Genomic DNA, 13,222 nt, shown 5'->3' on the forward strand with positions numbered 1-13,222 from the left:
GAATAATGCAAGTTTGAAATATTATAATTAATTCAATTTAATTCAATTTAATTTAATTTAATTTAATTGTCATACAAACTCTTAACAATACGTTTGTATCAAATTATTTAAACATACTCACTATGCATTTCACATGAAAAAAACCCCATAGGAAAACAAATCCCATCAAGCATAAAAAGTGAAAGTAAAAAGCAAAACAAACTATTTATATATTTATATAATATATCTATATAAATAATTCAAAAAGTCCCCTCTCCTCACTTATAATGCTTGTTTAGAAAAGGATCCTAAGCTTTCTTCTTCTTTTGGGGTTGATGGGAAAAGAATATATTTAATTTTCTCATCTTCTTGTCAGGACTTAAAATCTGGCATATGTTTAAAAACATTTTTTATAAAGTTTTTTTCTAAGTTATCTGTGATATAGATACAATGGATAAGCGTTGATTCTTGAAAAAGAAACCATGAGCCCGCAGGGTGAATGGTTTGTTTTTCATAAATCAAGGCTTATCTATTGTATCTATCACTTAAACTATTGTGATTATGTCTTTTGAAAATTAACGCCTTTTCTTAATTAGAAGGTATTGTAAGTGAGTTTAATTAAACATAATATTGTGTCAAATGATCCATTATTTTAGATATCTCAATTAAATGGTTAAAAAATACAAATATATTATAACACAACACGTCTGTCCTTAAAGATCTTCATATCATCAGGCATCCGAATGTTATCTGTTTTTATAAAATAAGATATATTCGAACTTATTTATATTTGAATTGATCTTAATGGAAATGGAGAATGTGTCAAAGAGACAACAACCCGACTAAAAACATTATATATAGTGCATATAATAAGTATGTTTCCGAAATTTCTAGCAATAAGCCTAATTCAAGACATATCACGATTTTCTAGCATAGGAATTTGCGAATTAAAATTTGTAAAATTATGTAGTAAAACAGATAAAGTCATATAATATTAATTTATAAAACAAAAATGGACCAATATTATGCAATCCATTTTTGTTTTGTTTCGAACATATGGAATAGCCAACCAGTATCCGATAATAAACGACCAAAATCGCTTTTTTTACACAAAATATCCACAATTACATTCAAAACAAGAACAAAAACTGGAAATCTAGACTATGGAACAACAAAGAGAATTCAGGGATTCGAACCTAAACAGACAAGTCCTTAGCGTTAACTCATTTATCTTAACTACGAAACCTCGTGGCTACCAACTCATAATATACGATTACCTATTAGACCTTTTCAACAACTCTCGACATCGACTAATGACACCTACAGTTTATAGGTTTAAATGGAGGGGTCGTCTCAAAGACAAAAACGTCGGATGATCATTACGATATATAAATTCGGTTTGGCGGTTATATAAAGCTGCAGAAGATATGAAAAATATTAAAAGTAAATAAAAATATTTCTCTTTCATACAATATTCTTATTACATGTATTTACACGACCTTTCACGTTGAATTGATTAAAAAATTACTGCAATCATTCCGCATCCTGATCAGATTTGTCTCCAACTTTATGATTATGCCGCATGCCAATAACAATAAATGTGTATTGTAAAAGTTTTTTTGAAAATTTCTGAGAATTTCTGAAACACTGTTTCTGGACTGTTATCACACTTGTAAATATGGTCGAGACTTTTTTAAAAGATCTAAGCCTTACTCGATGTACATAATCAATTTTGGGAGGGATAAAAACAGATTGATTTCAAAGGTTCTAGGAAAAGATCAAGATACCTTGTTAAAGTTGGTGTTTTTCCCACTTGAATAAGTGGAGATGTGTCAACATTTAAACAGTACATACCTGCTAATGGAATTTATATTTCCACATACTAGTTACTATAGTGCTTTGTCATTGTAAATTATTTTTGGATAGTGCTATGCAGGGGTTGGGAGTCCAATGACATATTATTTTCCCTCATTTAATTATGTAGTCGTCCTCACGAACTGATTGTCTACTTTAATTGCCCGTAGTACGAAAAAACAACAGACGTTGTCATTTTAATCATAGAGCCATTCCCCTATTATCTAAAATGACCTCTGAGTTTATTGCAAGAATCGGGAATTGCTTAGCAATAAAGTTTAATGAAGTTAACTGTGTACGGCCTTCACACGGTGGAAATTATGCTTTGCCTTCCTATTTGATTCCTTTTTAGTCGATTAGAGATCGCTGGTTAATTTTGTTTTATCTGTTTTTTCTTCTTCTTTTTTCCTCGTACAGAAAATGAGTTGATCTTTGTTTTTTCCTTCTAAATTTAAAAATCCATGCAATTTTATTCTGTTGGAAAGTTATATCATTGTCAATAACATAGTTTTCAAGCATTAAATCTCTTTGTGATGTAGAGTATTATTTTCAATTTTTATTTTTGAGACGACCCCTCACATTTTACCTGTCGTAGTCGTGCTCAACTGTAGGTGAAGGCAATTGTTGAAAAGGTCTATTATGTATATATAAAGGTACAAGCCATGTGTGTCCGTTGTATCGATGTATATCATATATAATCATTTATATATATATATAATAGACTTTTAAATCGTAACCGATTGGTAGCCCAGAGGTTTCGTCGATATGTTAATGTCGGCAACAAGTTACAAAATTTATGGACGGGTTCGAATCCAAGTGAAGGCATATACAAATTACAAAAATTAATGGTAAGTTTTTAAAAATAATTCCATTGGTGAACAGAAATCAGGAAATTAGTCAATTCTAACTTAATGATATTAGGTATACAAAGGAAACAATAGAATATAATCTGGTGAGTTCATTTCAGCGACGGATTTAGGAAGCGTTGATTCTAGAAAAAGAATCAACGGTAAATGAATAGGCTGACGACACCACAATGGTTTAACTAAATTTAGAAAGTACAGTTTGAGTTGTTGGTTACAATTATCTTAAATGAAGAAATACTTTTTTTAAATTTTGATAGTGTGTGTTATTCATACTGTTTTATATTACCTAAAAAGGTCAGACAAGTATCCATTTCTGAAAAATACTAGAACGGAGGCTGACATCTGCTATTATTGCTAAGCAATGGACTAATTGACCATCTCCAATATGAAAATAAGGTATACATTAAAAATAGTTTTATTTTATTTTTTGCAAGGCTTTTTTGTCACTTAATTTGTAATATCTAATAATAATTAAATTTGGGATGCCACGCGTCTTCTGATTGGTGACGTTGCTTTGTTTATCAGGGTCGTGTTAAATATCGTAGCAGCTACGCAGCGGTTACGTAGCTGCTATCAGCATCTATGTATAAACTATAGGCTATCTACACGTTCAATAGTCATAAATCTACGTAGCCCTCTGTTGCCGCTACGATATTGAACACAACCCAGCTCATAGACATAATTTTGTAATGTGACCATGATGTCATCAACGTTTTTCCAGGGTATAATCCGGTTAAAAATGGAATTTAGAATTATATTATAAGACATGACTATAATATATATTTCTGTCTATTCGAAATAACATATAAAATGTGGTGCACACTACAAATAATCCGCTACGCGCGTTATTCAGTGTGCACTACATTTTTTATGTCAAATCTTTCTAGACAGAAGAAAATATTACAGTCATTCCTTAAATATTGTTGCATTTTGTTTTAGGTTTAAACTGAAGATCTATGCATTAAACGGTTGAGTATTGATGAACATAATTATATAAAACGTGATTAGACTTCCTCTCTCTTTAAATCACGTTTGATTATGTATAAAAATTAACGTACAGTAGCTTCAATGCTTCTTGTAACATAGCACGGCATTTTTCCTTTGAAGTTTTTACGTGATAATCTGCTTAATAGTTCGGTTTCTGAAAAAAACATGGTTTAAAATGATTGATATGTTATTCCATTTAAAAGAATCATAAAGTACTTTGTGCTTGCACCTTCATGTAGATAGATGGAGCTTGGACTATGGTTTAATCTGATATTTTTCATGTTAAACCATAATTTAAACTCCGCCTCTTTATAACAACTCCATGTGACTGACAGTTAAGTGAATGCACGAGGACAAGGATTTCTGAATGAAACGGCTGATTTTTGAAAAATTAACTGGATCGATTTTCTCGTCAACGTGCGAAGCAGGGTGCTAGAACGACACTCCCACTTCTTTTTATTGGATAAAAATCACCAGGCCACTTTTAAATGATGTTAAAAAACATATATACCACGTATTACTCATTAACATATTTAAAACGAAATCATCCTGCGGATTCGTCGTTTAAATATGTTAACTCGTAAATACCGTGGTATATATAATACTTAAAACGTCATGTGTACACTCATTTATTTCCCAAAAGGGGTTCTTTAATTTTTTATTCAGATTAAACACCAACATATGTTCGTCTTGTACCTGGACCATATGTTATTAGTTTTACTTTATATTGTGTCGGATTCCAAATATATCATGTACATGCATATTGGTCTTTGTATATGAGTTCGGCGTCTAAAGTGTCGTTTTTTCCATTTATATATGGAGACTATATCTTAACATTGCTTAGATTCAAAGTTGAAATGTAAACACTTGTTTTGTTTTACAAACAAATGTAGGATTGATTGTCAGCACGAATACTTTATCATTATGCATATCTTCGAATTTGCTGAACATACATTTTTGTTTATTGTATACCCTCTCTATTTATTTATGATATTTATTCTACTTCAATTGTCTTTTCTATAATTTCTTCAATGCTTATATTTTGTAATTGCTCATTTCGCACACATACATGTCATCAAGAAAGTGTGATTAAAGATTAAAAAAAAAGAGTAAAAAGTAAGGAACCGTGATGTGGTATGATTGTAAAAGAGAAAACAATGCACACGGAAATTAACTCCTCATAGATACCAAGATTGCAAATTTTGTATTTGCGGCAGACGCGTGTTTCGTCTTCAAAAGACTTATCACAGACGCTCGAATAAGAAAAAAATAAAAAGACAAAATAAAGTACGAAGTTGGACAGCATTGAGGATTAAAATTTCCTAGAAGTTTTGAAAAATACGACTATCTAATCTATAGGTATTCTATTCCTGAGGTAGAAAAGCCTAAGAATTTAAAAAAAATCTAAGTTTTGTAAACAATTCATTTATAATTCTGACCATATCAATAATAACTCATGTCAACACATAAGTGCTGACTACTGACTACTCCTCTCCACTAGCAGTGGCATCAACCATCGATTTACGAGTTTTGAACAGCGGTATACTACTTTTGCCTTTATTCATCGACCACTTTTAATAACAAAAAAAATGTAACGATGAGATTTAGAAATAAGATATTTTCATATGCTTCTAGGTTATAAACAAGGAAGTGGATTCACGATACACTTTTTTATGCTACATAACACAATATGTTTTTCTTTCTCAATAATCCCTTAAAAACATTTGGTTTTTTTTTGTAATTATCTCCCTTGAGATAGATAACTTTTAAAATTTTGAATAGAAAAAAAATTTGGTAAAATAAAATTGGGTTTAGTCACGTTTCTCCAACATTTGATAATAAGACAAAAACAACATAAGGGATTAGGGGGTCCTCAAAGGGACTGGCATCGTGATAATTACATGTAATTCACCTATAAAAATATTGTAAAAAGGGATATTGTTAAAAAATAGTTATATCAAAACATTAACAAACCATATATTTTTGGTCGAGTATAACCCGAAACGGTTACGTAATTTTATTTATGTAAAAAGTCACCAAAAGCGATTGTCTTCTAGTGCGAAGAACTATATATCTACCTAGTCGTTCTGTCTGGATATCACTAAATTGGTACATTAAAATTAATCCTTTAAAACATTGTCCTTTTAAATGACATGTCTGACACATTAATTTCCTTTTTTCTTGATAATTTCAGTAAAAATCTAAACCGATCATTCGCATCCATTTACACTAAAAGATTTATTGAACCCCAGCTACGATACTTTTAATTCGTTTACTCGCAAAGTAAAAGGTTAACCGTCGGTATTTACCTCACACGGAATATTATCTTGCAACGGAATATAGTATGAGTGTGTTTATCTGGTCAAATTAGGCGTGTATTCCAAATATAATCATATGTTTTTCACATTTGAAATCTGAAATTTAAGCTTCTGGACATGAATTATAATTGAAATGGTCATTAGTATAAACTAGAAAAAAATGTTTATTTACTTTGAATTTTTTAAAATACTGAGGTTTTCTGTCCCAGGAATAGATTATCTAATCTGTAATTGCCATCAACTTTAGGAATTTTGCGTCCTTGATGCTCGTAAGTTCGTTCTTGGTTTTTATATTTTTATTTATTTTTCATTGTAGCGTCAACGATGAGTCTTTTTGTAAGCGTTACGTTTGTCTAGGTAAAACAAATTTATAGATGTATCTATGATGACCTTACTTTAAACACAAGACTTTGGCAATAAAAGCAACAGTAGTATACTGATGTTCCAAAGTCATTAAGGGGGCTCCTGGGTATAAATCAATTTTTTTTTTTCTAATATAGGATTTCGCTATATTTTTTTATAAATGAACTTTATCATATACTTAAAAGAAAAATGAAATTAAAAAATGGGGTCACCGTTCATTTAAGATCACAATCTGCCTCCGGAAGAAGCATTCATTTTTGTTAATGTCCTTTTTTTCTGTTGAACTAATAGGAGAAATAGAGGTAAATTAAATATCGAAATAAAAAGATAACCTAATTACAGAAATCGCTTAAATTTCACAATTATTTAGTTTATGTACAGCTTATTTGAAAACAATAATAAAAAATATAGGTCACCGATGAGTTAAAAAAAATATTTCAAATTTAATTCCAAAAAATGGCATTTTTTCACCAAAGGCAGATAATTTGGAGCTTTTTCAATCATATAAACATTTTAAAAGACATCTGCATGGGGCCAAACCGAATCTATTTTTTGGGTTGATTTTTGTACCTTATTATAAAGTAATAACTAATAGTGTAATAAATAAAATTTGTAATGAAAAAATAAAGGTTTAATTTTTGTACCCACGAGCCACCTTAATCGATTGAGAGAAAACAAATCCGGTTTACAAATTAAAAACGAGGAAACACATATAAGAGGAAAACAACAAAACTACAGAAACACTGAAGTGCAACAAAAAACCAAACGACAATACAAAACACACAGAAACTAACTATAAGATAACAACTGCCATTTTCCTGACTTGGTACAACATTGAGTGATGAAAAGCAACATCAGTCCACGTGAAACCAATTATATTACGTTATATGGCTAAAATTTGAATATGAAGATTAGATAGCTCGTAACACATACATGTATATAAAATGTCAGTCCCTATTGGACATTTGTCTCATCTATAAGAATAATAAGTTATTGAAAGAAAACGTCCAAGTTTTTTAAAAGCATAATCGTTATGCACGATTCGATTTCACTATAATTATTCATAATTTTAAAAATACTGAATTTTCAGTAAATGAGCAAATCAATTACATTTCATATTTGCTGACTATGTCTGACTGCTGGTTCACTTCCAATTTCAACTAATAGTAACTGATTGATTGGTTGATTGATTCATTGATTAATTGATTGATTGATTGGTTGATTGATTGATTGAATTGTGTTTAATGCTACCATGGTTATTTCGTTGCGGCTCTCTTTTGTTAGTGAAGAAAGCCGAAGTACCTGGAGAAAACCGCCGATATTTGACAGGCCCGAGAACAGTTATTTCGTAGTGCATTTCTTTTAGACCATAAATTTAAATTAAAAAAATCGCATCTGCTCTTTCTCAAATAGATTTTTACAGTGTAGTGTACTACCAGTGGGACAAATAATATCAAAATCATAGAAACTTCTTCCAGCTCTAAGTCAAAATATTGACAATTATGTGTGTTAAGGGGGTGTAAAATTCAGTTTGACAGCTTCAGACGTGATAAAATTTGACATTTTTTAACTGGACCAAATCACTACTTAACATAAAGATTCAGCACCCAAATTGTTTTTAACATGTAATTACATCCCCCTACTTAATATTTCATGCACTTAATATCAAGAAATACATTGGGAAAGTGTATTAAATAAAACATGCAATGTATACACTGTTTACACTAGGGACTATATTCGTAGACAACACAACGAAAATCAAAGGACGATAACTGTGTCCTTGGACCAGTATTGTAGTTGGACTACTTTTTCTTTTAATCAAATTCTTTTCAATTATGTACTACAAAAATCATCAGACAGAACTTGATGTCCCAAACAAGCAGTTACATATAGTCCATTATAAAATTAACAAATGCAATTCAACTAAAATTTGAAAGAAATTCTATTACATAAATGAATAAATACAATATTTCAGCTTTGGTGGTTATCTGTTACTTTTATAACGGGATTGTCTGACAAAAAAACGTGAGAAATATATTTTTTTTATTTGAATATCATTATGTCTTTCCTTTCCACTATATGTGAAAAGACCATTTGAATTTTTTCTCAACCATCTGAGATGCTTTTTTGTTTAAAGACATATCGAAAGGATATTTGTCCAATAGTGTCATACAGTGATGGGGATTTCCCTTCTCATCCTGTGTAACTGAACAGTTACTCGCCGCTTGTTATCTGTATTTCCCTGAAACCGTAAAAGATATCAACAAACTGTTTTCATCAAATTGTTTGTCTACTCTTATGAATGTTTTGATTTATGCCAGCGTCACACATCGGCATATAGACCGACGTGAACCTGCAGACCTGCAGACCTGCAGAGAAAATTGACGCGCGTTGCATAAGTTTCACCTTCATCAAAATGCAGATGTATACGCTTGGTGAACGCTATAACTTGAGGAAAGTTTTATTCAGGGTTGCGTTCAATATCGTACCAGCTTCATAGGTTTACGTAGTTTTTTTTTAGTTCTGAACGTGTAGCTAACCTAGCTGCTATCTAGATCTATTTAGCAGCTAGGTTAGCTTCACGTTCAGTAGTCAATACTCTACGAAGCCCTATGTAGATTTATGTAGCTGCTACGATAATGAACGCAACCCTGCTAAAAACATTTCATCTAGCTCTAGCGTTTGTCAAGAGTATACCTGTTCGCTACGTTACAAGCGAGTTTCAACATGCTACAGATACGTTTGAGACACGTTTAGGGCACGTTGTCTATGGTTGAAGATCGTTCGACTTTTTATTTGAAGTATGTTGGACGTGTTTGTAACATACGCCTGGCGTATGCCGGCGTCACACATTGGCGTATACACCGGCGTGCACTAAACGTACAGAGAAAATCGACAAAGTCGGTATACGTTAGTTGCACGCCAGAGGAACGCTAAGCAATCATCAAACGCGCGTTGCATAAGTTTGAAGTACGTCGAAATACAAAGGTATACGCTTGGTGAACGCTTCAACTCGTGGAAATTTTTATGCAACATAAAAATTTTCATCAAACTCAAGCGTGATCTACACGGCCGACACTCGGCTAACCGAGAGATTGGTCGGTTAACCTATATTGAGTATGCGGCTATATCGGCGGTTGGTCTGTTAATCGGGTTGGCTAAAGTCTGTTAATCAGGTGTTATCGAGAAAATCATTGAAAACTCAGCATGTTTCATTGTATAACCTTTTAAATATATGTTTATCGTAAAAAATATTTATGTCTAACAAAACTATTCAATGTACTGAATCCAGTGGTGTAATTATTATTTTTCTAGCTTCTATGTACGATCTATAAAATGAAAAGGCAAGTTACTCATCAATAAATTTATACACATTTTACACACATAAAATGTACACAAAATGACACTTGTGTTGAATTTACTTGCATGCAATATTTTGAACATCGAAAAAAGACAGGCATTATGTGTGTTAACCAAATTGATATCATTGTGTGAAAAATCTACACGAAAATCCGTATTTTGGTGACATAAATCATTCTTTTTTTAAAACCTGGTCTGTTAATGGGTCGGATGTATAAAACCCGGTCTGTTAATTGGTCTGTTAAGAGTAATGAATGACAATAAAAGTATAATTTTATTACTATATAGTGTGTTAATTTGGTAGGCTCAAGACGAGCGGCTAAAATATACGGAAACAACACTTGAGCAATGGAACATAAAATATACACGGAAACAAAACATGAGCAATGGAATATAGAATTAATTTCATAACAGTGTGGTCGACGGTAAAACATTTGTAGGTTGTAACTTGTTTGTCAACGGCTATGATTTTATGCTCACCCAGTCTGTCAGAGGTCTTCCAGTGGGGACTGAAATATTCACTTGTTACACATTCCGATACATAAAATGAAACTTTCTTTTTACAAAGCAATAAAGGAATTTGTTTTAAATATTTGTTATATCATCACATACAACCGTGTCATTTATAAGAATAATAATTTAAAATGTTCAGAGATGATATCCTTTAATAATAATAAATAAATAGGTTTATCCATTGTAAAAAAACCCATTAAAGTGATGGGGTTAATTCACAAAATATCTCATTGATTAAGAGCACAACTACTTCTACGGTGTGATCATTTAAGAATGGCCTACTATTTATTCAACGCATATACATGTGGGTTTTGTTTGTGAAGAGTTCTGGATAATTAAAAAAAATCATTTGATTTCTTTGTTTAATACCGTAAAACGATTCATTCTCTCAGATATTTTTCCCTTTGCCTTATCTTCAAGTCCAACACAATTTCTCACGTTTCTTACACAACTTATATTCTTGTGATGTAGTCTTTTGTTAAAGAAAAAATGTTGCACCTTTTTTAAATTTATTTTTTCAGTTTTTTTTGTGTGTCTCGTTGCGTATAAGACAAACCTGAGACTACTATAACATACGAGATGGTATCAATACAAATTCATGACATAAAAATAACAAAATAATTTCAAATTTCCTATAGACAATTTGTTTTAAATTTTACCAATACTTTAACGTAAATTCAAATTTCACAAGATTTAATCCAAATAGCTTTTTGACTTTCCAATAACTTTCAAGTACGCAGATAGAGCAGACGTATATTCTGTCTATATTTTTTATTTGCACAACTTTTGAAGGTGGCCGGATTATGCACTCGGTTTTAAATAAAACTAAGACCAGATAAAAGTTTAAAGATGACTTAATTCGACAACCGCAGTTGTTAAATCGCTTTGACGTCCGCAAAAAGATGATCAATCCACACATAGATATAGGAAGATGTGGTATGAGTGCCAATGAGACAACTCTCCTTCCAAGTAATAATTCATAAAGTAAACCATTATAGGTCAAGGTACGACCTGCAACACAAAGCCTTGGCTCACACCGAACAGCAAGCTAGAGAGGGCCCCAAAAACTACTAGTGTAAAACCATTCAAACGGGAAAACCAGCGGCCCAATTTATATAAAAACGAGAAACGAAAAACACATATGAACTACATAAACAGACGACAACATGCATTTTAACTTTTAAAGCCAATTAAGTAAAAAAAAATCTGAACGAACGTGAGATATCATAGGAAAATTGATGGTCAAACCATAACAAAAAATCAAGTAAAGAATTTTAAATTTTCAACCTTTAAAGCTTGCTGTTCGGTGTGAGCCAAGGCTCCGTGTTGAAGGCCATTTTTATTTATATTCAAATCACAAAGGTTATTCCTGATTAGTATTTTTAATTATTTTATTTAGGCGTTTAGAACCTTTGGTGACCTCACAGTTTAAATGTCTATAATAAGTACGTCGTGAGTAGCGGGCATTACAGACGAACGTTCACCTAATTTGTCCCAGTCAATGAATGGCTATAGCTACACTGTTATGAATTTCATTCTAAAATATACGGAAACAAAACACATGAACGATTAACAATTTAGGCAATGGATATTGAAAATTGATAAAAGTGGTTTCAAAAAGTGTTAAATTAAATTAAAATTAATTTTATTCGAGAATGGTCGCATATATTCTGTGGATTCTGTTTTATTGTCATGAATGACACCAATTTGTCATCTACATTGGTAACCAGTATATAAATCAGAGATTAACGTCGAAATGTAACTAAACATCAGTAAGTAAAAATATATTGGGATGCCTAAATATAAAGAATAATGAGTAAGATAATAAAATGTATAGAAAAATTACATAACAATTTAAAGAATGCAGAAATAATCAACACCCCAATCCGACCCTCATGGTATACACGAGAATCTGGATGGAGATACATAATATAAATAAAAGATAAGGACAGTAGAGAGTGATGCATTGCTAAAAAAAGAGAGAAAAAAACAATAATTGTTTAAGATAAAGACATGAAATCACCCTGGGTGTTGAAACAGTAACGGATTGCGATGTACTCATATTGGTAACAAATGCTTGAAGTTTACATGTGGACAGCTGCAGTTCTCCACTGCACATATGTAGAAAAGGAACTAAACGGAATAACATGAATTTAAACTTAATACAACATTCGCTCCTTTCCATTTACTTCTTTAGAATGATTTATAAACAACAGATGATTAAGTAATAGAAGACAAGAACCAATTGGATGATGCTGACGAGTTAGGGTTAAACGTCCAGTGACAAATATCATGTGCATATGAGAACGACAACACGTTATATGTACCCTGTGTTGTATTAGAAAGACACGTTCAGTCGGATTTGAGAACATGCTACTTTTTGCAGACACAAAAATTAAGGCTGATTGAAATCGTTAATAATAAATTCATGCATATTCCAGCGGCCAACCCAGATCACGCTATATTGAAGTGACACACTCTTCAATAAAATGCAAAGAAAGTCAAAATAAAAATGCGTTTACTGGAAGGATAGTGCTGCACCATGCTATCATTTTTTTTACTCAAGAATCTCTCATTCTTAACTTTTTCAATGGGAAAATATAAAGGTAGCAAAACTATTTTCGTGGCTAAATAACTCTTAACTGACACAATTTCAATTGTCCAACCCATTAACAGACTTTATAACCCATAATTTTAACTAAAACGTGGTATTACTCACGTTATATTACAATTATGAAATATTTACTAATGTCAATTTATATGCAAGAACCAAAGTAGTATTTTGTGCCTTTTAAATGATATCTAAAATTGTTTGTTTCGCCTTTAACTAAAAAATTTGCTATGCGTGTAGTCATAAATACTACATACTTGCGCGACGCCTTTTACTTTTACTGAAAACTGTGCAGACTATGAAATGTTTTTAAAGGTGGAAAATGTTCTATGATAGATATCATTTTGTCAGACACTTTTCTTTTTTTTTAT

The sequence above is a fragment of the Mytilus edulis genome, chromosome 2 (assembly GCF_963676685.1).
Source record: "Mytilus edulis chromosome 2, xbMytEdul2.2, whole genome shotgun sequence".
Taxonomy (NCBI): domain Eukaryota; kingdom Metazoa; phylum Mollusca; class Bivalvia; order Mytilida; family Mytilidae; genus Mytilus; species Mytilus edulis.